Source organism: Cydia amplana, chromosome 1 (assembly GCF_948474715.1).
Source record: "Cydia amplana chromosome 1, ilCydAmpl1.1, whole genome shotgun sequence".
Lineage (NCBI taxonomy): Eukaryota > Metazoa > Arthropoda > Insecta > Lepidoptera > Tortricidae > Cydia > Cydia amplana.
Genome location: NC_086069.1, coordinates 14,134,542 through 14,160,426, shown reverse-complemented (window position 1 = coordinate 14,160,426; position 25,885 = coordinate 14,134,542). Strand labels below are relative to the sequence as shown.

Genomic DNA, 25,885 nt, shown 5'->3' with positions numbered 1-25,885 from the left:
TAGGACTGATGGGCGAGATAGAAAATTGAGAATAACATTTCACATTTTCCCCATAGTAAATGTATGGAAAAAGTTTTTATTAATTTGTGGCTTTTTAGTACATTACCGTAAGTTGACCCCTAGGAAACTATTGATACTGGATAGGAATGGAATCGATTGGCATACAAAAACAGCATGTGAAAAATAAAAGTTTTCATTTTCATACAAATTGTATGGGAAAAGTTTTCCTCGATTAGTGGCTTTTCTAGCCGGAAATTTTTTTTTGGTTCCATACAAGCTTTTGATCCTTAATAGGAATGGGATCGATTGGCATCAAAAAAAAAGTTTGTCAAAAATGACCTTTTTCTCGCACTCTGTATGTTTTTTCCAAAATCTGTAAAAGCCAATCTTCATTAATTTGAAATCGAGGGAAGGTCTTCTTAGACCGTTTTCTCGTAGCAGCACGGGATCTGGTAGCTGCCCTCACTGACCCAAAAAGAAAATCCACCCTGTATATTGTATTTTACTGCTATGACTACAGTTGACTAATACTACCATTAGTATAGCTATCCATATCTGGGGGCACGGTAGTGCCCCCGCCAATACGAGCAAAGCGAAGCGCAAGGGCACTACCTACTTTTTCTCGAAGCGCTTCGTCGTTTTTTTGAACCCTCTTAACTTGGGTTTGGATTATACCAGATAAACAAAACTTTCGGGATGACGATGTCAATAGTGGACTTATTAAGCATAAAAATTTTCAATTGCGTAGCTCTTATACTTTAGATTTGATTAATGTCTAAAAAACCCCGATTTCGCCACTGACTCACTCACTGTTGATCATCAAAACCTCTAGGGTACTTCCTGAAGTCCTAGGAAGCTGAAATTTGGTATGTGAGATAGTATTAGTCCACAAACAACAAAATAATTCAAAAACTTGAAATTATTAGCCCCTAAGGGGGTGAAAAGGGGGGTGGAATTTTGTATGGGAAATCAATAACCGCGAAACCGATTTCGTTGAAATTTGGTATGTAGATAGTTATTGTTATGGGGAAGGATATAAAATAGTTTCAACCCCAAAATCACCCCGTAAGGGTGAAAAGGGGTGGAAAAAGGCGTTAGGGGAAAAGGGAGTTGAAGTTTGTATGGGGAATCAGTAAAAAGCAGATTGTATATAAAAAATACGTATTTCAGGATTTTTAATAGTAAATCACCCGCAACCTTTTAAATCAGAAAATTGTCATAAGCAACTTACAAAAAGATGTGAAATCCCACCAAAAACATTTTCATGTAAAATGTTGCCAAGACGAAACCATAAGGCTCGCACTGACAAAAAGTTATCAGATCTCTTGTAGAGCCAAGCTTCTAACTCTACAGGCCCTACCTTCACAGACTCTACACCTTAGTCAAAATATGTGGCTTGGCCGTTTCATTATTACAAGAACTATTTTATAATAAAAAATAATGAATAGTGAATACATTTTTCACCTTACGCCCATGTGACGAAACGGCCAAGCCACATATTTTGACTAAGGTGTAGAGTCTGTGAAGGTAGGGCCTGTAGAGTTAGAAGCTTGGCTCTACAAGAGATCTGATAACTTTTTGTCAGTGCGAGCCTTATGGTTTCGTCTTGGCAACATTTTACATGAAAATGTTTTTGGTGGGATAACTTATAGGGTAAACCAGGGAGTTATTGCCCACCGCCAGTGATTGCCCGCTTTTTAAAACGACATTCTCTGTTGTTTGTTTTGTACCATTTTTGTAATAGTAGAATTTGCTAGATGACGCTGTTTATAATATAGAAGAGTTTTAAAAATAAAAACTGGCAACACTTAAAAAAAAAACAACAGTAATGGCGGATTTTGTCGATACATGTGAACGTGTTACTCAAACAGGTAAATTTTTAAATGATTTTCTTAAGGACTTACTTGCTTCAAAGTTTATTCTGAGATTTTTTTATTTGATATTCCCATGTAATTACATATTTTGTGATTAAATTAATAGTAATTTCGTAGTTTTAAATATACGTCGGAGTTGAGTTTAGTATTTAAACGGTTATTTTACCGGTGGGCAATCGCTGTAACAAAGTTTGAACATTTTTAATTATTGCCCACCGTAGTTTTAGTAATTGCCATAGGTCAATAACTATAGTTATTGCCCGGGCAATAGCCGTCACGGTAGATTAAACAACTGTACCGATATTCGGAACCTAAAGTAATATATTGAGAGTGGCAACACTGTAGTTAGTCGTATTGTCCTTTTCTAGCATATACGTCCATCTCTCTCCCACACCCCCACCACTTCAGGCAGTTGCGTTTGACAATTTTGACAGTTAGAAACAAACGCAAATTACCTCATTGGCTTGCTGTTTTTCCATCTGGAAGGTCGTGAAGCTAAACTGCTGGTGAGTTTTTGAATTTGTACCCCAGTTTAGCTGACTATATTGAAAAACAGTTTCTAACGGCTTTTGCCGTTCGAAATAAATATTTAAATTTAGTTGTCCGTTAAACTGTCTAGCAAATAAAAATGATCCGGAATAGTGATGTGCAAGTGTTTTCAAAGGCTGCCTGCGCGCACCGTGGCTATGCCAATGAAAATACTAAAACACATGGTAGAAAACACATCGAGCTGGTAAAGCGTGCACGTGTCACCATTATAATTTAATTTTATTAAGTCTCTTCCGAGTCTTGTTAGTTTAAATCTTTGTGTGTGTATAATAACGGTTGAAATTATATAATACTTAAATGGTGATGTGTGGAGGTATACCCTTTCAAGTGATTTGTGTTTTCGAATACGAATGGATCGGATAGTTAATACGTGTTACGTAGAACCTACGTATTAAGGTAGAAGCTTATAGACGTGTAGGTTTTTTATCTGTCCAAGTATCTATCAGCAATTTATCTTTTTATCCCGTTCCGGGTTAATATAATATTGCAAAATTAATTTTTTGGTAATAAACTTGCTGATAAATAACGAACAAACCTACATCGCAAACATTGCATTTATTTTTGTGGAAAGTGAGTACTTCGGCAGTACATAAACTTAAATCTGACTAGACATAGAGAGAGATTAGCATGGCTCTGCGCAAGAATGACATGCGAATTCGTGAAGTATTTCACTCTGTAACTATCAACTTATATCTCTCCAACTAGATCTTTGATTTATGTAGGTAGGTACCTACTTAAATATATAACTTAGCAGGTACTTACAGCTTTAAAGGTTAAGGAAAAGAACTCTTGCATGTAGGTGCTATATGTGCTTGTGTTATTTTGAATTTGAATAACTTGATTATTAATTCTATACGTAACTACATACAAGAGGGTCAATTCTTAAGCCTACTTACCTACCTACATAAATAGTACACTTAAATTAAACGTTTCAAATAAAATCGGAAGCCTGTGACATGGAAGGGCATTAACGATACGGGAATCTTTAGATTGATTCATTGACGAAGACGCATGGTTTGGTTCATATTGTCAAATTATATTAGTTAACTGTAGAGTTAAAGTTTAGTTTTTGGCAAATCTGCGCGTCACCGTGAATGACACTTTCTAAAAGTGCCTGTTAAAGCCGGCGTAAAGCCTTTCACCTTGTCGAGCAAGGAACCCGCAACTTAGGGAATATTACCCATAAACTTTTTGACATTTGATTTGAATGATACTTATTCTTAAACTTACGTCTGTTATGGTTCCACCTGCTAAGGTGCGCCTAAGAGAATCTTTTATTCGTTCACAAACTAACGTCAAGTTATTTGTGATGAAACCAATATATTATGTACCTATCTAAACCTGCGCAAGGCTGCCATGTTTACACCTGCGTAAGGTGTGCCAAAAGAATCTTTGATTCGTTCACAAACTAACGTCAAGTTATTTGTGATGAAACCAATATATTATGTACCTATCTAAACCTGCGCAAGGCTGCCATGTTTACACCTGCGTAAGGTGTGCCAAAAGAATCTTTGATTCGTTCACAAACTGACGTCAAGTTATTGATGATGATATTATAACCTATGTAAGCCTGCGCAAGGCACGTCAGACATATTCACAGAAATATAAATGATATGGTCATAACACAGGCGTGCGAGTAGACCACAATCACAAAAATATTACAAAGATTAAGTTGTAAATATCTCTTTTTAGAGAAAGTAAAAATGGTTTAAAATAATGTTTTGGGTAAAAATCAGTCGAAATAGGCTTCGTTATTAGAGTTTTCATTTTTGTTTACCAATCTATTTCAAGGGTCCCGAACACCCTATTGGCTAAACCCGAAATTGGGCTAATTAACTGTGGTAAAAGTGAAAACTGCTTTCCATTTACATAACATTTCTAAAATTATAATAGGTAAAATAAAAACCTAAGATTCCAGGCCTATCTCGACTCATTTTTATTTTAAAGATGAAAAAATCTTTGCACCCTAATATAAAATTGTGGTCTGGAGACGCTAAGCCTCATAACTTGGGTGGCATAGATAATACTAAGAGATTTAGTCACCTAATTTCGACTATAAGCCCAGGCAGAATATTGATAATTAGAATAAGGAGTGGTCAATTCTCCAAGGTCCATACAATCTGTGGACTCTAATTAAATCAGGCTCGGTAAGCTCACGACACGACAGAGCTTACGATTCCATTCTGAAATAAGCTATGTTTACAATATATATTACCCATGGTGTGAAACAAACAGCCTGCTCAAGGTGTACAAAGGGTCCGTTTAACGGCCCTATAAACATCTACAAACCTTTGAAGTCTAGTCCTGCTACAATATGACAGACTAGAAATAAATACATATGATCCCAATGTAAGAGCAGCTCACAGTTGCATAAATTATATTTGGCTGGAGAGCACTTGTCTTTCAGTTAACATGTTTACGAGTACCTACCTATGTACACGACATGACCAAGGTTACCTACCTTTTTACATAATTATTATATCCCTGACTGCCATGGTATATTAGGAAAATTATCATGTGCTGGCGGTGCTGCACAAGCATGTTTGAAATAAAATATACAAAACTGGCCTAACGGGCGTTTATGAATTATGTATTTTACACCCTTGTGTCTGTATTGTGACCCTGGAAGTTTTAAACCACCTGTATCGTAAGTGCTCCTATGCACGGATTAAGTTTATAATAAACTACCCATGCCCTAACCTCAAGGGCAAGTGCTTCTATGCACGGACCAGATACTGTTATCACTTATTTCACTTATCATGACTTGTCATAGTTTGATACTACACGTTTAATAAATTTAAGACCGTGGAATGTACCCACTACAAAAGGTTTTTAAAAAATAGTGACTGAATGGTTTGCACGAACGGTTCTAGCACAGTTTCTGGGCGGTCACGTCTAGGGCATGACCCTCTAGTTCTCAATTTATACAAAATTATAGCATTGTGATACTGTTCGCTTTGCACAATAAAATAGGGGAACAGGAGCACGCCTTGCGAAAAGGCGAAGCTATTTTGAAACGCAAACCTTTCAAAAATAGATTGAAATATATAAATAATTATGTTTTTGGTGTGGAACATGTAATTGTACACCCAAACAAATGCAATCATTTATTATATGTTAGCAAAACTCTGCCAAAGTGTTAGTCTGTCTCTACAGTGTAACCTGAAGGCATGAATGCACATGAATCTCTTGAAACATGGTGGATTAACTAATTTACACCCCGTCTGTGTCTTGCTCCTACCAAATCCACAAGTTGAGGACCTCAACCTATCTAGGCACCCTTCTTGCTCGAGACCTGAAAAAATAATCTCATGCAGTCAAGTGTCGGAAAACCAGGTCCACACTCTTAGCACTACCGTGAATATATCTAAGAAGTCTGTATACTGCCTTCCAGGAGGCGGGATGTTAATAGACTAGCCTATATAGTAGGCCAGAGATATAGTATACAAAAGCACACTGGCCCAAATCCACTTCACTTCACTTTTATTATATGCACTTCAGAATACAAAATAATTGACTATTCTGCGTATATTTGATATCAAAAAGTTACAATTACCTACCCTTAGGTCATAAGGAGAATAAATATACATAAATATCAAATATATTCGACAAAGTGTTGACCCTAGCATTGGATAAAATAGAGGTTCCTCTTAAACGGCATCTGCGCTGTTGGCTTTGGGCCCACGGGTGCCCGGCAAAAGGTCGGGGACCCCATGGTTCCGCACAGTTATTGCAAATAATGTAAAATCACAAAATAAACACAAATTTTCATTTTGGTTAAAAACACATATGCGATGAGCTAAGGCTTCGAATTAAGTACTTTATTCTTAATCTGGAAAGAGAAGACTGAATATTCAGAATTAAGCTATGTCTATGAATGGTTTACATAAATTAAGCCACTTTAGCGTTCAGAAACAATCAAGTTTATGTCTACTAGTAGGCACCAGATAAGGTAAACTACTCATACTGCATATATAGACAATAATGAGTACAATTAAGGTCACTTGATGATAGCTAAACATGAATATAAGCAGAATGAGCTGCACCTATACAAATATCATTGATAAAGCTCTGTGGCAATTCTAGATTTACCATTTGAACGCCAAGAGCACCAAAAAGCGTCGTAACTAGTGCCCACATGAGTATTATGATATGGCTTAAGCTCTCAAAGTAACCTTCACAATTTCAAGTAAGGTTTGTTTAGGTCCATTAGCTCGCGTTCGCGTTAGTAAAGCGTACAAACGATTAAATGCATTTTATAGCTATAACCAAATAAATAGCTCACACTGGCTCACAGTCATTAAAAGAATTCAGTAAAATCATTAAAAGTATTCCCTATGACATTTTATTAAGTACCTACCCAATATTAACTTTGTGGGTAGTGATAGTGATATAACGAATATTTAAAATATTCGTCTACTTAATCCTGAGGGATTCTGGAAATAAGAAAGGTCTTGTCCTTGTTATATCCTGCAACTGCTTACCTTACTAGATAATTATTATCAAATTTGTCAATAATTGGGAGTTATAAATAAAAACTACTCGAGTACTTTATGATTTTTATCTTTTCATATTTTAATTACATCACTCCATATCACAGATGTTGTATGCTCCCTGAAGAGTAGACTGACTTATCTTCTTTTACATAGTCTCACATACATATAATTAAGTACTATAGCACCCTTGTGGTGACTCACTTATTTTCGTTGAAAATTTATAAGTACCTACATTAAATACGTATATAAAATGGAAAGTTAGTATCATAATATAATGGTATATAAAATTGTATGCTTTACTAAATACCTCTCTCCTCACATGTATTAAAATAAAGGGTGTACTACATAATTAATTAATTAATTAAACACTCCTAATATAATAATATTACATATACATAATATGTAAGTACATGTATAATCACATTGGCTTGGCGTCTTCCCACCACCAGGCGATAACAAACACGTCTCAATATATTACTTTAGGTTCCGAATATCGGTACAGTTGTTTAATGACAGCGTTTTACACAAAAATAAAACGCTAATTAAATAACTTACCATATTCGGAACCTAAAGTTTTAATCCTGCCTGGTGTAAATATGTATAATTTTGAGACAATGAGGTAATTTGCGTTTGTTTCTAACTGTCAAAATTGTCAAACGCAACTGCCTGAAGTGGTGGGGGTGTGGGAGAGAGATGGACGTATATGCTAGAAAAGGACAATACGACTAACTACAGTGTTGCCACTCTCAATATATTACTTTAGGTTCCGAATATGGTAAGTTATTTAATTAGCGTTTTATTTTTGTGTAAAACGCTGTCATTATTTTTCGTGTTTTGTATTTATAATAATTACATTGCTTATTAAGTGTGGTCAATAGGTCTTCGAGAAGCTGTTAAAAGTCCAACACCGCAGATGGAGGACTTTTATTGACTCGAAATTGTAATTTCCTTACCGCCCGTGATATACACAATGTTTTTCATCACACTTTCTAAGGAAAAACACAATTTTTAACGTAAATTCGGTTAAATACGGTGGCATTTCAAACATTCGTCCGCCATTTTGTTCTTTTAATTGACGTTTAGTATGAAAGGCACCGACCCTATGGCAAACAGCCACGATCGATAATCGTACAAAATATTTCAAAACGGTTGTTAAAATTATGTTTATTAAAATATGAAAATAAATAAATAAATAAATATTATAGGACAATCTTACACAAATGGAATAATAAACATCAATCTTTTAAAATCTACATTTTAAACGAATTTTTGTCTTTTTGTCTCTAAACCTTCGTGGTCCGTGTGTGTTATTTAGCACTTTAAAATAGTAGTTTTCGATACAAGTGCGAGAAGTGTGTCATTTCGCACGAGTCCCGAGGTTTCTTAGCCCGAGCCTTTAGGCGAGGGTCAAAACTCGGGACGAGTGAAAATGACACTTCCGCACGTGTGTCGAACAACATTTATATAAAGTACACTTTTTGATCAATTGTATTAAAAAAGTACTTTTCCTGCCGTTGGAGAAAAATGAAACTTTTCTCCCGCTTCGCATGCGTGCAATAAATAGCACATTTAGAAAACAAGTGTGATGAAAAAATTCCATTCTTGCAGTGCCCATGGAGTACGAGTATTCAATATCTAAATTGTTATTATTGTTTTAATTTCAGTATGCCAAAAACACCAAAAGTACGGTATAGAAAAGAAAATTTGCAGAATGCGATCAAAGCTGTTCAAGATGCTGACAACAAGTTGTCTACAAGACAAATTGCTGAAAATTACGGTGTTCCAAGGACCAGTCTTCGGTATTACATTGAAAATCCCGGGCATAAAACTAGTCTAGGGCCATCACCGGTATTAACTGTTTCCGAAGAAAGTCAACTAGAGGAATGGATAATAATCTCGGCCAGAAAAGGGTTTCCTCGAAATAAAGAAGATATTTTAGATACAGTGCAAAAGTTTCTAGTGGAAAATCCTCGTCCTAATTTATTTACAAATAATAGACCCGGTGATGGTTGGTGGAAGGCATTTTTGAAAAGACATCCGAGGTTGACAATAAGAACATCAGAAGGAGTATCAAAAGCAAGTTCCTATGTCTCGGAAAAAGATATAAGAGGGTGGTTTGCTGAAATCAGCGATTATGCTAAAGAAAAAGACTTGACTCCCATTTTAAATGATCCAAATCGTATTTTTAATGCAGATGAAACAAATTTCCAAATTTGTGTTAAAACTGGCCAAGTGTTAGCGGAAAAAGGTGCTAAAAATGTATATAATATTGAACAATCTCAAGCCAAAGAATCTATAACAGTTTTGTTCACCTTTTCTGCCGCAGGACAAGTCTGTTGTCCGTTCGTTATTTATCCTTATCAAAGAATGCCTATCAAAAAAATTAGCGATTCTGTACCGGACGGATGGGGAATCGGAAAGTCTGACTCAGGATGGATGACTACGGAAACTTTTTATGAATTTATAGCAAATGTGTTTCATCCCTATCTGGTCAGCAATAATGTCAAGCTTCCAGTTATACTCTTTGTGGACGGCCATAAAACGCATTTAAATTTCCATTTGAGCCAACTTTGCACTCACCTTCAAATTGAGTTAATTGCATTGTATCCGAATGCTACAAGAATCCTTCAGCCCGCCGATGTAGCTGCTTTTAGACCTCTAAAGATGGGATGGAAAAAAACTGTCAGAAAATGGCAAAATGAGAATAATAATCAAGGCGTGACTAAATTGAATTTTGCTACTGTGCTTAATGAAACTGTCATAACCAGTTTAAGGCCTGAAATATTAGTGAACGGTTTTAAAGCCTGTGGCCTGTATCCATTTAACCCGGACGCGATTGATTATAATAAATGCCTCGGAGACAAGAACGAGAATGTCACATCGCAAAAAAATAAAATGATACCTGACTCTGCAATGCTAAGTTACGCAAAATTCAAAGAGATCATCGGAACAACTCTTTCCAACGACTTTGAAAACCGTAGTCAGAATTTGCCTTGTCAAAAGAGTAATGAACACTTGAATAAGTTGTTCCAAATATGGCAAGCATATCACGACGTGGAAGTTATGAGTACCACTAAAGAAGGAATAGACTCTTCAGTTGTTACATCGCAAAAAGGCGACAAAGCAGTACAAGTAGTAGATTTTCCTAATGTATCACCGCAAAGAAATGAAGAAGAGTGTGTTGCAGAGATAAATGACTTCAGTGAGCTAGCTTTAAAGACACGAGACTTTAAAGAAATAGAAGGTGCTTTATCTCTTGATATTACTTCCACCGTACCCGAGAAGTCAAAATTTGAGTCTACGCCTTCTGTGGTCACGGTGAAGTCAACTCTTGAGCTGTCAAGTCCACAAAGAAATGAACAAGGATGCGTTGAAGAAGATAGTGAGCTAGTTTTTCAAATACCAGACACATTTAATGAAACAGAAGATGCTTTATCACTAGATTCACTAGACCTTACTTCTCCTATACCCGGAACGTCCAAACCTGTCATGGTACAGTCGTCTGGTCTGTTGCCAAGTCCTAAAATTGTAAAAAGAAAATGTTCTTTAGGAGAATATTTAGCATACCCAGAGACGCCAGTAAGAAAATGGAAAAGGAAAACTGAAAGACAACCATATGCCATTAGCTCCCAAAATTATAAAGCTGCTCTACATTCTAAACAAGTAGAAAAAGAAAATTTGATAAAAGTAAAAGAAGAGAAGAAGTTAGTTAGAAATATGAAAAAAAAAGAAAAAACGAATAAAAAGACTGAAATTACAAATAAAAAAACTGTACAATTAAATAAAAAACCAATCATAGATAACGCACAATTTATTATGAATGATCCGGGTGAAACTCAATATACTAAAGAAGGAAAAAAAAATCTGAAACGGAAAACAACAAACACGGGAAACAATGACCACCAAGAAGTTCAAAATTTTGAGCAACAATCTGAACCTATACTAAAAAAGATAAAAAAAGAAATGGGTGTTAAAAGTAAGGGCAAAAAGAGAACCAATAAGCAATTACCAGAGTCTAAACGGATAACCGTTTTAAGAGAAATAGTTATAAAGCCCGGTAAAAATAGTATTTGTGCAGTTTGTTGTACTAATATGAAAAAGAATACGAGCAGATTGACTTGCAGTTCCTGTTCGGCAAGTTTTCACGTGCGATGCATTCCACGGAAGCATAAGGAACATATACCCGACAGGACTGAATTAAATTTATTCATGTGCCATAATTGTTACATAGTGGAAGATTCTGGCAACAGTGACGATTCTGACTAATTTTATTTCAGCTAACCATATTTTTTTCAATAAAATGTTTATAATGTTCAATTTTATGTTGAAAGTCAAGTTAGACTGTGATTTATGATTTTAAGTTACTGGGCAATCACTGTGCTGTGGTACTGGCAATAACTGTGGGCTCTGGGCAATAACTGTACTTTTTACAATATTTTTATTTTGTTGCTTTGTTTTCTATGTCACGTAAGACTTAACTTAAAACTGTTAATTATCTATAGAAGGGTTTATTAGGTAATAAGAAAATAGCAATAAAAACGAAGTTACTACGTTATTTCTATGTTTTTTTTAATGTCATTCTGTTTGCGAACCTTAACTGGGCAATAGCTATACGGTTTACCCTACTAGTATTACTCAATTTTCGTAAACTTCTAATTCCTGATAATTTTCTATCTACGTCAAACACTTAGCGGTCAACGGTCAGTGTAATTAGTTTAACTACAAAATTAGATTTATACAAAATTGTTGGTTAATAGTTAATTAAACTACAGAAGTTAATCTCGATGTTTTTTATTAATATATCGTTCGTCACGGCAGTTCTTAAATCTGGCATTTAATAAACCAATAGATCAATATTGTAAATGTGTGGATTCAGCCGAATATTCTGATGTGTGGCTCGATGCTCGTGTTGGATCGGCATGACGGCACACGATTCAATTTGCGCGGGGAAACGGCAGAAATTCTGAATGAACACAGCAGCAAAATAATAAATGTGTGGCCGAATTTAAGTTTGCATATATTCGTACACTTATTAACATGCCATAAGTATTAAGATAAGAATGTCTTAGTTAAACTTGAATGTTGACTGTAAGTAGTTAGCGTCAAGAACAGATATCTTCTGGTACCATTTTATTCTGAGTCGTACGAGTATATGTGTGTTTGTTAGTAAAGTTCACAAAGTTTTAATGAAAGTTGCGTAAATACTACTTCCAACCTAATTTTCATTAGGTCTCTAAACATGGGTGCTAACTTTTCATTCATAATTAGGATTGTTCATTTTTTTAGACCCCCATTTTTATATTATTTTCTGAAAATATAGGTTAATTTAAGATACCAATTTGAATGATTTAGTAATTCGTGGCTCGGTTGAATATTTATAATTTATTGAAAATATGAGATACGACTTCTCGTAAATTACATGTCGTGGCTGATTTGATAAAGCACAAGCAACAACAAGCATTAAAAAATAGTTGTCATTGTCAATTGATTGTAATTGTCAACTGTCGACAATGTCAGTGTCACGCGTTTTTATAAATAATATCGTCTCGAATACTCGTTTCATTTGAATCCCTGAATCAATAATTTAAAAATACGCTAAAATTGTGAAAGCTGATTCCAGAAATCTGCCTAAGTTATATTTTATTGAAATATATGTATCCATATAGCATCCAACTCCAACCATAAGTTGGCTGAAATCAGGGGAACAAAAATAGAAAATGTAAGTTACATCATATATTTTTTCACTAATTCGATTTTTAAGGAGATTGGATTCTTAAAATTGTTACAAGCGTCCATTGCTAAGGTCGCTTAACACCCAGTGGATACTTTCTACCGGCTTGTCACCATTGTTTGGATATTGGATTAGGTACAATGCTAATTTAGCTAATTATTTATTTATTTATTTATTTATTTATGTTAAGGAGAACCAACAGCTACAAACTTTAAATAGATAGTAAGATTAAAAACAGGAAGCCAATTACAGGAACTCACAGGTAGTTACAAAGTATTAAATTTAAAACTAATGCTAGCACCTACGCACACACACATGCGTACAAAAAGAGAAGGAAAAAAAGAGAAAAAAAAACATAATTGAAAATGGCAATAGAAGCCTTACAATAGATCCTAAGTTTAATAAGTTTAATACCTACTTAGTACATTAGCGCCTGGAATGTCAGAGGTCTCAAAATTCGAGCGATGAAAACAAAATAAAGTAAAATTATCATAACGGTATACAGTTAAATAATACATAATTATGTAATGTCGCTATCAAGGCGCCAATACACTTAGTTGAATAAATTAATTTTAATGCATTTTGCTCGCCTAATTAGAAAAAAAACCAAAAAGTATACATGAATTAAATACATTGGTAGGAAGGTCGCTCACATAAAACACCGCTCAACCAAACTATGCCTTACATTGGGAACTTTACAATTGAATATATCGATATCAAGTTCCTTCGACAGCTCATTGAGCCTTCGACTCGCACGAACTAGGAAGCTATTCTGTCTATACTTGGAGGATGCAGTCTTAACAGATAATGGGGGATAGTACCTTTTAGAACGATAGGGAGTATTGAAAGAAAGTTTACCAAGTAGCTCGGAACAGTCAGTTACGCCACTGGTGATGTTCAGGAGAAAAGTAATGTCAGATATATCACGTCTTTTTCGCAAAGGGACTAGATGGTGTTTCTTACAAATACTTAAATAATTGGATGAACTATAGGGATATTTCAGTTTATAGCATAAATATTTTATAAACTTTTTCTGAACGCGTTCAATTCGGTCAATGTAAGTATTATAGCAAGGGTTCCAGACCTGTGACGCGTACTCCAGTTTACTCCTGACATATGCGCAATATAGCACTTTAAGGGTTTTAGCTTGGGTGAAGTATACAGAATTTCGCATTATAAAACCTAGCGCTTTTAGTGCTCCACTAATAATATTATCTATATGCTTGTCAAATATAAGTTTAGAATCGTGAATAACACCCAAGTCCTTCATATACGTTATTTTCTCGAGCGGGTAGCCCTTTATTATATATGATGTGGGAGTTACATTGCGTTGACGGGAAAATGTTAACGAAAAGCACTTGGAGGGATTAAGCTCTAACTTATTTATTCCACAGTACTCATCAAGACGTTCTAGATCGGATTGCAATAACATTGAGTCATAATTGGATTTTATATTTTTAATGATTTTCATGTCATCCGCAAAACAAAGAAGTTTAGAGTGCAAAAAACACTTGCCTATATCGTTAACAAAAATGTTGAATAATAACGGACCGAGCAGGGACCCTTGAGGGACGCCGCTTGGGACTGACACCCATCCAGATATATAGTTATTGACTACGACAGCCTGAGACCTATTATTGATATACGAGGAGAACCACCTCAGTAAATCCCCATGTATTCCCATGTCATATAACTTGGATATCAGTAACCTATGATCAATCCTATCGAAACACTTGCTGTAGTCAGTATATATGACGTCTACCTGAAGGCCACCATCCAATGCTTCAGTGACATAATCATTCAGTAAAACAAGATTGGATACAGTTGACCTTCGTTGCAAAAAACCGTGCTGATAATCATTAAAAGAATGTTTAAAAGTATCGTATACTTGTTTAAATACAATTTTTTCAAGTACTTTAGAAATTATACACAATTTCGATATCGGTCTATAATTAGTTATTTCCGTTTTCGGACCCTTTTTATGCACGGGGGTGATAAAAGCCGACTTCCATATTGAGGGTATTGAGCACTCGGCGAATGAACGCTGAAAGAGTAAAACAATGGGACACACCAAGCTCTTAGCACAGTTAATTAGGAACTGGGCAGGTAGCTCATCAGGTCCCGCTGACTTTGAGGGATCTAATTTCAGTAATATATTAGTGACAACGTCAGGATTAATTTCAATGCTATTTAAGCTAGCCTCTGAGTCATACCTAGGATAGGGTGAGTCGATATTTACGCTTGAGGCTGCGAAGGTGGTAGAAAAATAATCTGAGAAAGCATTACAAATATCTAAACCTGAATTAAATATTCTGTTACCATAGTTAAGGCTGCTGGGTAAACCCTGAGAGGATGCACGAGACTTCACAAACGACCAAAATTGTTTTGGGTTAGTGGTAATATTTTTTTCCATCTGGTGCATATACGAAGTAAAACATGTATCTTCTAATTTGCGTACTTTTTCTCTAAGAAAGTTATATGAAACTAAATCTGATAAATTCTTGTATATTTTATATTTCTTCAAATATTTGTATTTTTCCTTGATTGCTTTTTTCAATGAGAGGGAATACCATACCGGATAATTATCCTTTTTAATTGTTTTACTGGGTATAAATTTATTCCTAAGTTTTTTAAAAGTTACGTAAAAGAAATCCAAAGCTTGATCTAAAGTACGGTCAGAAAACTCATTCTCCCAATTAACAGTCGCTAGCTCATTATTAATAGACGTGTAGTCACCTTTGTTGTAAAAATATTTAACCCGAGGGGCTGTATGAAGCGGGACGACAGTGGTAAGCTTAATTCGAATAGTTAAGGGCTCATGATATGGGTCGATAGGAACTAGGGGTGCAGCACAACCGCTAACGCGTAAAAAATCATTAGATAATACTAAGTCCAGTAATTTACCGAACCGGTTTAAAATACCGTTATATTGATTCAGATTTAGAGTATGAATTTCGTCAATTAAGCTACATTCGTCGTTACTAGCATAGGAAGATGGAACCATCACCGAGTCACGGCTAATCCACCTGATACCGCTCATATTAAAATCGCCTATTATTACAAATTTATCATCTGGACGATTTAGAATTAACTCACTTAATTTAATTAAGAAATTAGTTAGTTGTTGTGAGAATGAGTTACCATTATTTTGATTACACAAATACAGTACGCACAAATGTACTTTTACTAACCTATTGAAGTTGTCCTTGAGCGACAGCGTAACCCACAAGTCCTCAGCAGACGACTGGAACGTCGGCTGCGGGGTCACAGGTAGTTCGCGACGGGTGGCGATGAGCACACCGCCCCCGCGGCTTTGACCGGTCAGGGCGAGATCCCGGTCCCGCCGAATTAAGCCCTTGCTACACGGTCGCCGACAAGCATTCTAACCGTCTGACCTTGGTCTGACCTTGGTCAGTTTTGGTCCAATTTTGTTGGAAACAACTGTCTACACGGTCCGGGACGGACCAAGGCCACGCGGTCTGAAGGCTTGTCGGCGACCGTGTAGCAAGGGCTTTATATTCTATTATTTCAGGTCATCGTTTGATTCCTATTTAGATACGGCTGTGGGATATGTAATGTACAAAGGAGATCATCGATTTTTTAAGGCACTTGGGCCCAGAACAAACTTGAGCATTTTGGATTGAAACGAACATTTACGTATAGTTGCTCTTTTATGGGCAACACATACCTATATATTTCCTAAATTAATAAAAAAGTAGATAAACAAAAACATGTTTTATTATTCACAGATCTTTATTCACTTAAGTCTTGTCCACCATGATATCAGCAGCTTGAACTGCAACATGTACCTGGAAATTAGAAATTATATCTGTTCAAATCAGCAGTTTCAGGCTGCATTTTGAGTATGACCATGTATTCTTGTATATTCATTCTTTCTAGTAGGCACCATCTCTAACGGTTTGCCTTTAGATACTCTGGCTACATTACCACAGAAAATAAATAGGTCCCCACGACCCTACTAACAAAGTGAGCTTTTAAATAATTGTAGTAAATAATATTAATTAATACTTACATCGACGTGATCCTCAAAGCAATACTATCTTAAACTTGAAGTAGGTAGGTAGGTATTCCATGTTTACTTCACGACACCATGTTTCACGTCGTAAGTAGGTCCTCGCGGATTCGAACTATTATTTTTGTGAATCATTCCCATACGTAGGAACAAGGTTTTTGATTTATATTAAGCAATCAAATCTACAGTTTAGGTATCAATTATAAATCAAATCGTAACAAACCAAGAGCGGTTTAACTGAAAAATTCATGTTTACTGACTGCTTAAAAAACATTGCCATATGTAGTTTTTTTATTCGATGTCAAATTATTGCGCTGCAGACTTTCTTTGGTTTGTCTCTATCTCGAAATGGTTTTCGAAATAGAACATTTAAAAAAAAATGAACAATCCTAATTACATATAGGTAGTACATACATAGTTATTGATCTTATAGGTATTATGTCCATCGGATTATCCGCTTTCTGTCTAGTATTATTCTAAAAATTCTTCAGGCCCAATTTTTTTAATAGGTATGTGAAAACCTAACTACCTAATAAACTTAATTGGTTTTCTCGACGTTGTCAAAAATATGTACAAAGGCGTAAAGGCAGGATATCGATTCAATATGTATGCAAATTTTACTTGTGCAGAATAGCGTTCCCAATCGATTGAAGAGGATTTTGTGTGAAGCTAAAATAAAAGATTTTTTCTGCGGCCCAAGGTAAATTCTAAATTATTATCATTACTATGCAAAATACTCGTGTCTCCAAAAATGTACCTAATCCCATAGCGGGTCGGGGTTCAAATCCGGGCCGTGCTTAAAAATTGAATCGCCGCGCCAACGGACCCGAGTAGGCTATTAAATGTAAATAGGAGGATAACCAGTCAAGCGCGAGCTGGGCATCAAAGCATCGTTCCGTATCACCATATGAATATGTACTATTTTTAATATTGGAGGACAAAAGTTCATCATCAACAGACATAGGAATCCGTGGGGCAAATTTTCTTGACAGATAGGGACTTCCTATATCGATAAACTCAATTAACGATGCTCGTTCTATATACTGGTGATCACTCAATGGTTTGCTTGTAAAAATATGTTTTTATTAAAAGTGTAAAAATCAAATAAAATAATAACTCAATACTCAATTCGCTTTGATTGCTAATCAATCAATAAAGAGGTTGAGATAATATTGACTATTTCATAGTGCAATAAGTATTACGCCCTACCTTTATATCACCTAGCGATTATTTAAAATATGCTATGTGTGAATTTCATACTTGTCTTCAAAACAATAGTTACAAGTGTTACAACAAACACACAATGTTGGGGGCGATCACTAGTATATAGAACGAGCATCGATAATTGAGTTTATCGATATAGGAAGTCCCTACCTGTCAAGAAAATTTGCCCCACGGATTCCTATGTCTGATCCTCAATATCCATGACTGCATTTTGCATGTCTCAGTATCGCCGCGAGCCAATATGTTTTAATTGGAGATTAGAAGTCTTACTAGTATAATTACTAGTAATTTTGAACTCGAACATACCTATTTATAGTCGCGCCCACCCGAAGAAAGCACGACACGTCTTATTACATTGTCGCTTCATTTTGCTGTCAGTCGCGGCTAAAACTGCCACTATTAACTATTACAAGGTGACATGGCCTCGGTTGGCTGTGTATGTTAATAGTGCCTACACAGGCGAGCCGCTAGCCACCCTGTTCATAAACAATATTTTCTAGTAGCTCGTTTCTAGTCTAATAATATTAGACCCCAAACTTTTGTAACTATATTTTCTATACGTGGAAGGCAGTTACACTGGTTTTCCAACGAAGAAGTCATTATTATCAAGTTTTATGAATTTTCACCCTGGTTGTAAATCTTCCACCCTCTATTATTACCGTGAAAACTAATAAAAGAACTAAAATATAAAAGGAATAACTTAGTTCGTTCGTTATATGTTATGACTAGCTGTTGCCCGCGACTTCGTACGCGTGGATTTGTATATTGGTGGTTATAAATTCTACATTAGCTTAGAACATTATGCAGCAAAAGATAGCAGTAGGGACGGTTAATCATTTGTTAATTATTATACAACGCATGAGATTTGTACCTGGCTACAAAGTTTCGAGCCCCTAACTGAATAAAATTGTTCTCGATAATCTCGATATAATCTCTCTCAACCCCCAGAAGATTTTCAAGTCCACTATTTAATAAAACCTACTACCTAACTACCTATTTACGAAGTTTGAAGTTCCTAGCTTTAAATAAAATTTGAACCCTCTACTAACTCTCAACCCTTGTTTAAACTTTTAGGGGATGAATTTTTAAAAACGCTGAAATTACTTTTCTTGTATTGTAATATTATGCCTTTATACAACTATTCAAGTCCCGCACTCCAATAAATATTTGGGTTCCATACAAATTTTCGACCCCCTTCACCACCTTGGGGGATGAATTATCAAAGACTCTGAAATTAGTTTTCTTTTCTCTTAATAAAATACCTTTTTACGAAGCTTCAAGTTCCTAGCTTTAAATAAAATTATAACCTATATAATCTTTCAACCCCTTTTTAACCCTGTTATGGGATGAATTTTTAAAAACGCTGAAATAAGTTTTCTTGTGTTCTAATACTATGGCGTTGTACAACGATTTAAGTCTCGCACTCTCAAAAATATTTGATCTCCATACAAACTTTCAACCCCTTTTTCACCTCCTCGGGAGATAAATTTTTAAAAACGCTGAATAGGTCTTTTGTTTTTTAATAAAATACCTTTTTACGAAGTTTCAAGTTCCTAGCTTTAAATAAAATTTGAACCCTATACAAACTTTCAACCCCTTTTGGACCCTTATAGGGTATGAATTTTTAAAAACGCTTAAATTACTTTTCTCGTATTCTAATAATATGTCATTATACAAAGATTCAAGTCCCGTACTTACAAAAAATATTGACCTCCATACAAATTTTCAACCCCTTTTTCACCGCCTTAAATGTTGAATTTTGAAAAACGCTAACATTAGTTTTCTTCTCTTTTAATGAAATAACTTTTTATGAAGTTACAAATTCGTAGCTTAAAATAAAATTTAAACCCTATACAATCTTTCAACCCCTTTTTAACCCTTTTAAGGGATGAATTTTTGAAAACGCTGAAATTACTTTTCTTTAGAATTAATAATATGGCTTTATACAAAGATTCAAGTCCCGCACTCTAAAAAATATTTGATCTCCGTACAAACTTTCAACCCCTTTTTCACCACCACGGGGGATGAATTTTTAAAAACACTGAAATTTGTTTTGTTGTTTTTTAATTTAATACCTTTTTGCGAAGTTTCAAGGTCCTATCTTAAAATAAAATGTACACCCCAAGACAAAGTTTCATCCCCTTTTTTACCCCCTCAGGTGTTGAATTTCCTAAAACGTCGCAATTCCTTTTTTTGCAATCGGCTATTATGCTTTTCTAAGAAGTTTCAAAGCATTTGTAGCGGATTCAAACTTTCAACCCCTTTTTAACCCTGTTAGGGGATGAATTTTCAAAAACGCTGAAATTACTTTTCCTGTCTTATAATAATATACCCATATACAAAGTTTAAAGTCACACACTCACAAAAATATTTGATCTCCATACAAACTTTCAACCCCTTTTTCACCAGCTTGGGGGATGAATTTTCGAAAACGCTGAAATTAGTTTTCTTATTTTTTAATATAATACATTTTTACAAAGTTTCAAATTCCTAGCTTAAAATAAATCTTGAACCCCATACAACATTTCATCCCCTTTTTAACCCTTTTAAGGGATGAATTTTTAAAAACGCTGAAATTACTTTTCTTGAGTTTTAATAATATGGCTTTATACAAAGACTCAAGTCCCGCACTCTCAATAATATTTGATCTCCGTACAAACTTTCAACCCCTTTTTCACCACCTCAGGGGATGAATTTTTAAAAACGCTGAAATTAGTTTTCTCGTTTTTTAATTTAATACCTTTTTGCAAAGTTTCAAGGTCCTAGCTTAAAATAAAATTTGCACCCCAAGACAAAGTTTCATCCCCTTTTTTACCCCCTCAGGTGTTGAATTTCCTAAAACGTCGCAATTCCTTTTTTTGCAATCGGCTATTATGCCTTTCTAAGAAGTTTCAAAGCATTTGTAGCGGATTCAAACTTTCAACCCCTTTTTAACCCTGTTAGGGGATGAATTTTCAAAAACGCTGAAATTACTTTTCCTGTCTTATAATAATATACCCATATACAAAGTTTAAAGTCACACACAAAAATATTTGATCTCCATACAAATTTTCAACCCCTTTTTCACCACCTTGGGGGATGAATTTTCGAAAACGCTGAAATTACTTTTCTTGTTTTTTAATATAATACATTTTCACAAAGTTTCAAATTCCTAGCTTAAACTAAAACTTGAACCTCATACAACCTTTCATCCCCTTTTTAACCCCCTTAGGGGTTGAATTTTTCAAAATCGCTTCTTATCTCTTGTACACTTTACAAATGCAACCTAGTGTGCAAATTTCAACTTACTAGCTTTTGTAGTTTCGGCTCTGCGTTGATGAATCAGTCAGTCAGTCAGTCAGTCAGTCAGTCAGTCAGGACACTTGCATTTATATATATAGATGACATATTACGGTTGTGTATTGTTTGTGCATGTTAGGGAAAGGTTGGTGTGTGCGCATACGAATTTTATAACAAAACGGCAAATTTTGTTCTTTATTATAACATTTATAACCCGTCTTTGACATAATATAAGTTAATTCGCATGCATGGAAGCGGATTTACTTCGTCGAGTTTAATATACTATGCGATATCTCTACAGCAGATCCCTAAAAAGAGTAAAAAGAAACAATCCGCTACGCGTTGCTTTTATGACCTCCGAGCTCCGTTCTCCTATTCATTGGTTTTCTCCCTTCTTTATTACTATCGTTGGATTGCTAGTATTTTCTTACTTACTCGCCCCCACTAATGGCTGTTTACTTAAAGGTTAACTTCATGTTTGCAAAAACTAAGTTTAGTTACATACATAGACTATAATTACATATGGATTATATTCTTATACTATATTAGTCATAGTCACACAGAACCATGTAATGAACTTAGCCCGTACCATGAGTCACTGACGTGTCAAAACTGACATTTACGCTATCGAGAACGTAATTTACTTTCTATAGATCTCGTTTGTAACTAATATGCGAGTACGAGCGAGATGTATTAGGTATAGAAAGTAAATTACATTCTCGACGGCGTTTATGTCAGTGCCAAACTGATGGTAGCCGTACTTACCTATCTAAACTAACTAAACTAATGTATAAGGGCGCGCCCAGATTCTCCTTCAAACAAGTAAAATGTTTACAAAATATTTCTCTAGTAGTTTTGACGATATTTAAGATATTTTTACGGTTGATCATCTTAATAAGGATACATAAGTACCTATAATTGTAATTGGTAAAATCTACCGTTTCTTTTAAGCTTCCAGCTAACTTATGTAGCTACAAAAAACATAAAGCCACCTTATAAAGATTAGGTTGTACAAAGTTACTGGACTTCGTTAATAGCATCTTGAAGTTTAGTTTATTAATGTACAAAGTTCTGCCCTCGGTCGTTAAAGGCTATCCCGTTACGCGGGCTTTTTAAGTAGGTTTGGATAAATACCTACTTTAGCATCAATTCATTTAAATTCAACTCGCGATGAGATCGCACAAATTACACAGAATTCACTTGGGACATTGTGTAAAAACAACTAATTATATTACATATAAATATTATATGTAATTGTGCAATACAACGAATAGGTACTTAACACATTGAGCGCCGGGAACCCGCTCGGCGGCTTCTCTGTTCGTAATAGTCGCTTTCCTCTACAAAGCGGGAAAACGCTGGCTTAAGCTCCGCCGCGCCGGAGCATCGCGCCCATCAATAACGTTACCTGCAGAAATCTCGGAGCATCCTGCTGAAAGCACTCAGTACAAAATAATATTTGACTCATTCAGCGCTAATCTTGTAATGGTGAGCGTGGGACCATATTACAATAATCTTATATAGCATCCCCATATCAAATTGCAAAAATAAAATTGGCCTAATAGTTATTTCGCCTTTAAGACATTTTTAGACATTTTTGCTGCATACCATGCCTAGCCAAGATGACAATCGTACACCGACAAACAACAAAAGAAAAGAAAAAACGTCACGTGACTATTTCCACCCATTGTCATCTTGGCTAGGCCCCCAGCGGGCTCAGCATGGTTCCATTTTTATCGACTATCACTATACCCGTCACTTTCGCACTTACATACTTGTTAGAACGTGACAGGCATGGTACAAACGATAAAAATGCGACCGTGCTAGGGCTGGAAATAGTTGTTATCGGCTACGTTGTACCTAGTGCTACGGCCTTAGTTTTTATCTTAATCGACTAATCTTAGTCTTAATGATGTCCAATATAAAATGTAAAAATAAAACTATGTAACTAACAATATATGTACAATTGCACGATGGAAACCGTGAACAACACCGTCCCGCACCAATGCTTTGCGAATTGCAACCTATAAAAGTTTGTGACATACATACAGCATACATATAGTTAACTTTATAATGTGGATTATAGCATTTATTGCTCCAAATCATATTATACTTATCGAATTGACGCGATAACTTGCTGAAAATAATAATGATTATGAACGAGATGTAGGTATTCATTTATGTAGTCACATCACAACGCATGAATATAAAGCTAAAAGGGACAGAAATGTAAATAAGGCAGACATTCTGGCCGCGATGTGTTGCGCAACTTCGCGGCACCCCACATCCGACCACGAAAAAGCCGGAAATTCCCCTCCTACAGCCAAAAATCTTATTTTTTGTCGCGTGGAGTAGTACATTTCTAAATACTTATTCTATTAAGAAATGTACATAACCAAATACGTATAGGACAGCGCAATATTGATATGAAAATGTCGCATGCTTACATATCTGACGAAAAATACAGTGTGTAAGTCTAATACGGGCAATAAATTAAACCAGATATAGAATTTACCCGTCTTATCATTAATTAAAATGTTTTTGTAAGTTACACTTAATTATGACCCCGTGATTAATTTTTTCCACATGTACCGAGCAGCAATGTACTGCAAACATTAAGAAACAGAAGATGACATGACATTACGAGATACGAGCTTTTTATAGTAACTGCCAAGTGCCAACAAGCGTTGACAGTTACTTTAAAAAGCTCGTATCCCGTAACTTGTGTGGTGTCTGTGTATTACATTGCTGGCCGAATTATTTTGTATGGTTAAAATTTTCAATGCATTTCTAAGTAAAATCTATCTCAATATACTTTTTAGGTCCTATGCTAACCACCGTTTAAATATTCGCCCGTATTGGATTTACACACTGTATAAGCTACTCAACTGACACAAAATTGGCTAGCTTTAGAAATAAAGTTCTACTCGGATAAGCGCTCCGCTATTTGTCCATACTTTATTTCTTGATGAAACATAGTCGCTGCGATTTATATAGTCATCTTTTATAGGTATGTATATAGTTACATTGGAAGTCAGACTCCGTATGCTACTTTGTAGCTAGCAATATTGCTTATACCTACCGATATTTGTGGAACTTTTAAATTCGCAGACATCGGACTCGCTGGCGATAGCACTGAAAGTGTTAAGAAGAGCTCAAATACTTTGTAAATAGTCCCAAGTCTGATAGAAGTAGTATTTTCTGAGTTCCTAAGTTTGCCACGATCTTCCGTGCCATCAGCGACACTGTTAACTGGCCACTTGTCAACCTTATTGGGAAGACATAAGGTTTCTAAATGCTCAGTTAAATGTGTTCCTGCTAGTACAGCGCCCCGTCCGCAAACAAGCGCGGTGTAGGTGTAATTAATGCGCTTACAGCCAAATAGTTGATGTGCAATCCCCAAAAGGAAACCACGGCATTTGCATTCATCAATAATGCTACCTGCCTGGCGCTTGGAAACTGGGTCACCCGCGGTCCAATATTCGGACATTCGCATAAAGGAAACTATATTTCATGGGTGCAAGTGTTATTAGAGCTCTTACAGAACAGAGGTACAGTTCGCAACATACATAACTATTATGGACATAGGATGTATGGTACTTAGTAGCTTTACCATTATTATTCGTACATCTATCTTGTAATAAAGACGATATATAAATTAATTGTTAAGTAAAACACAAGACAGACCCGGTTGAGTAGGTACTTATATATATTTCACTAAAATAACATTCAATGTATTATTAATAAATGGGACGTATTTTAGGGAAAAAGATAAAATTCACAAACCCAAAAATAAAAATTGAGCTTTCTGTCAAAACAGAAAAGTCATTCACTTAGCCCATTTCTTTTTAGGCAGACGAAACGCCTGATGGTAAGCAATTAAAGGCGCCCATGGACACCTGCAACACCAGAACGGTTACAAGCCCCAATAGACCATTAGAGGTAATTACTTAAAACACTGACTGCATTTTGTTGGCTGTAAAAGTTGCAACTGGTTCGCAGTCCGTTGTGTCAAGCTTTACGTCGCTGACGGTACAGAGACCGAATCGTAGGTAGCGTAGAGTAATCCATAATCCATATTAGCCAATACCCTAATGCATTGGTCTGGCAAAGCTCGCCTATCTACTAGTAGTCTAGTAGTATACATCCTAACTTCATTTGCATCTTGAACTAATTTAATGAATACTTAAAAAAATAGTTTTATAAAACTACAAGTAATTGTATAGTAACTTCGGTTCTCGATTCAGTGTTGTACACTAAATTTTTTTTCTCTAGCCTATTTTGGTGTCCCACTGCTGGGCAAAGGCCTCCCCTCGTTTTCTCCACTCGACCCTGTCATCGGCATTTTCCCACCATTTGGGGTAGAATGCGTCCAAGTCGTCCCGCCATCTCCTTTTCGGTCTGCCTGAACTCCGGCCTGCACCGTCTATTGTGTTCCGTGGGTCCCACTCAGTAACCATTTTGGCCCACCTTTCTGGGTGCATGCGGCAGACATGTCCAGCCCAGTCCCACTTAAGCTTAGCGGTCTTGACGCCTACATCTACAACTCTAGTTCTGGAGCGTAGTTCCGTGTTTCTGATCCGATCAGTTCTGCGAACACCTAATATACTACGCTCCATCGCACGCTGGCAAACCTTGAGTTTCCATTTTAGAGCCTCAGTTAATGACCAAGTTTGTGCACCGTAGGTTAGAACACACA

At 35.8% G+C, this 25,885-nt stretch overlaps 1 protein-coding gene, 1 long non-coding RNA gene and 1 other non-coding gene across 3 annotated transcripts in view; 2 read left to right on the top strand and 1 right to left on the bottom strand.

The window, feature by feature from the left end:
- LOC134648714 (uncharacterized) overlaps nucleotides 1-25,885 on the bottom strand; it is a 217,692-nt gene that overhangs the window by 81,207 nt on the left and 110,600 nt on the right. The window lies entirely within an intron of this gene.
- The window catches only part of LOC134648664 (apoptosis-resistant E3 ubiquitin protein ligase 1), a 72,154-nt gene that overhangs the window by 22,376 nt on the left and 23,893 nt on the right, over nucleotides 1-25,885 (top strand). The window lies entirely within an intron of this gene.
- LOC134654987 (U6 spliceosomal RNA) lies at nucleotides 2,998-3,101 on the top strand. Its single transcript, XR_010097400.1, has one exon. It is a non-coding gene; the product is annotated as a U6 spliceosomal RNA (small nuclear RNA).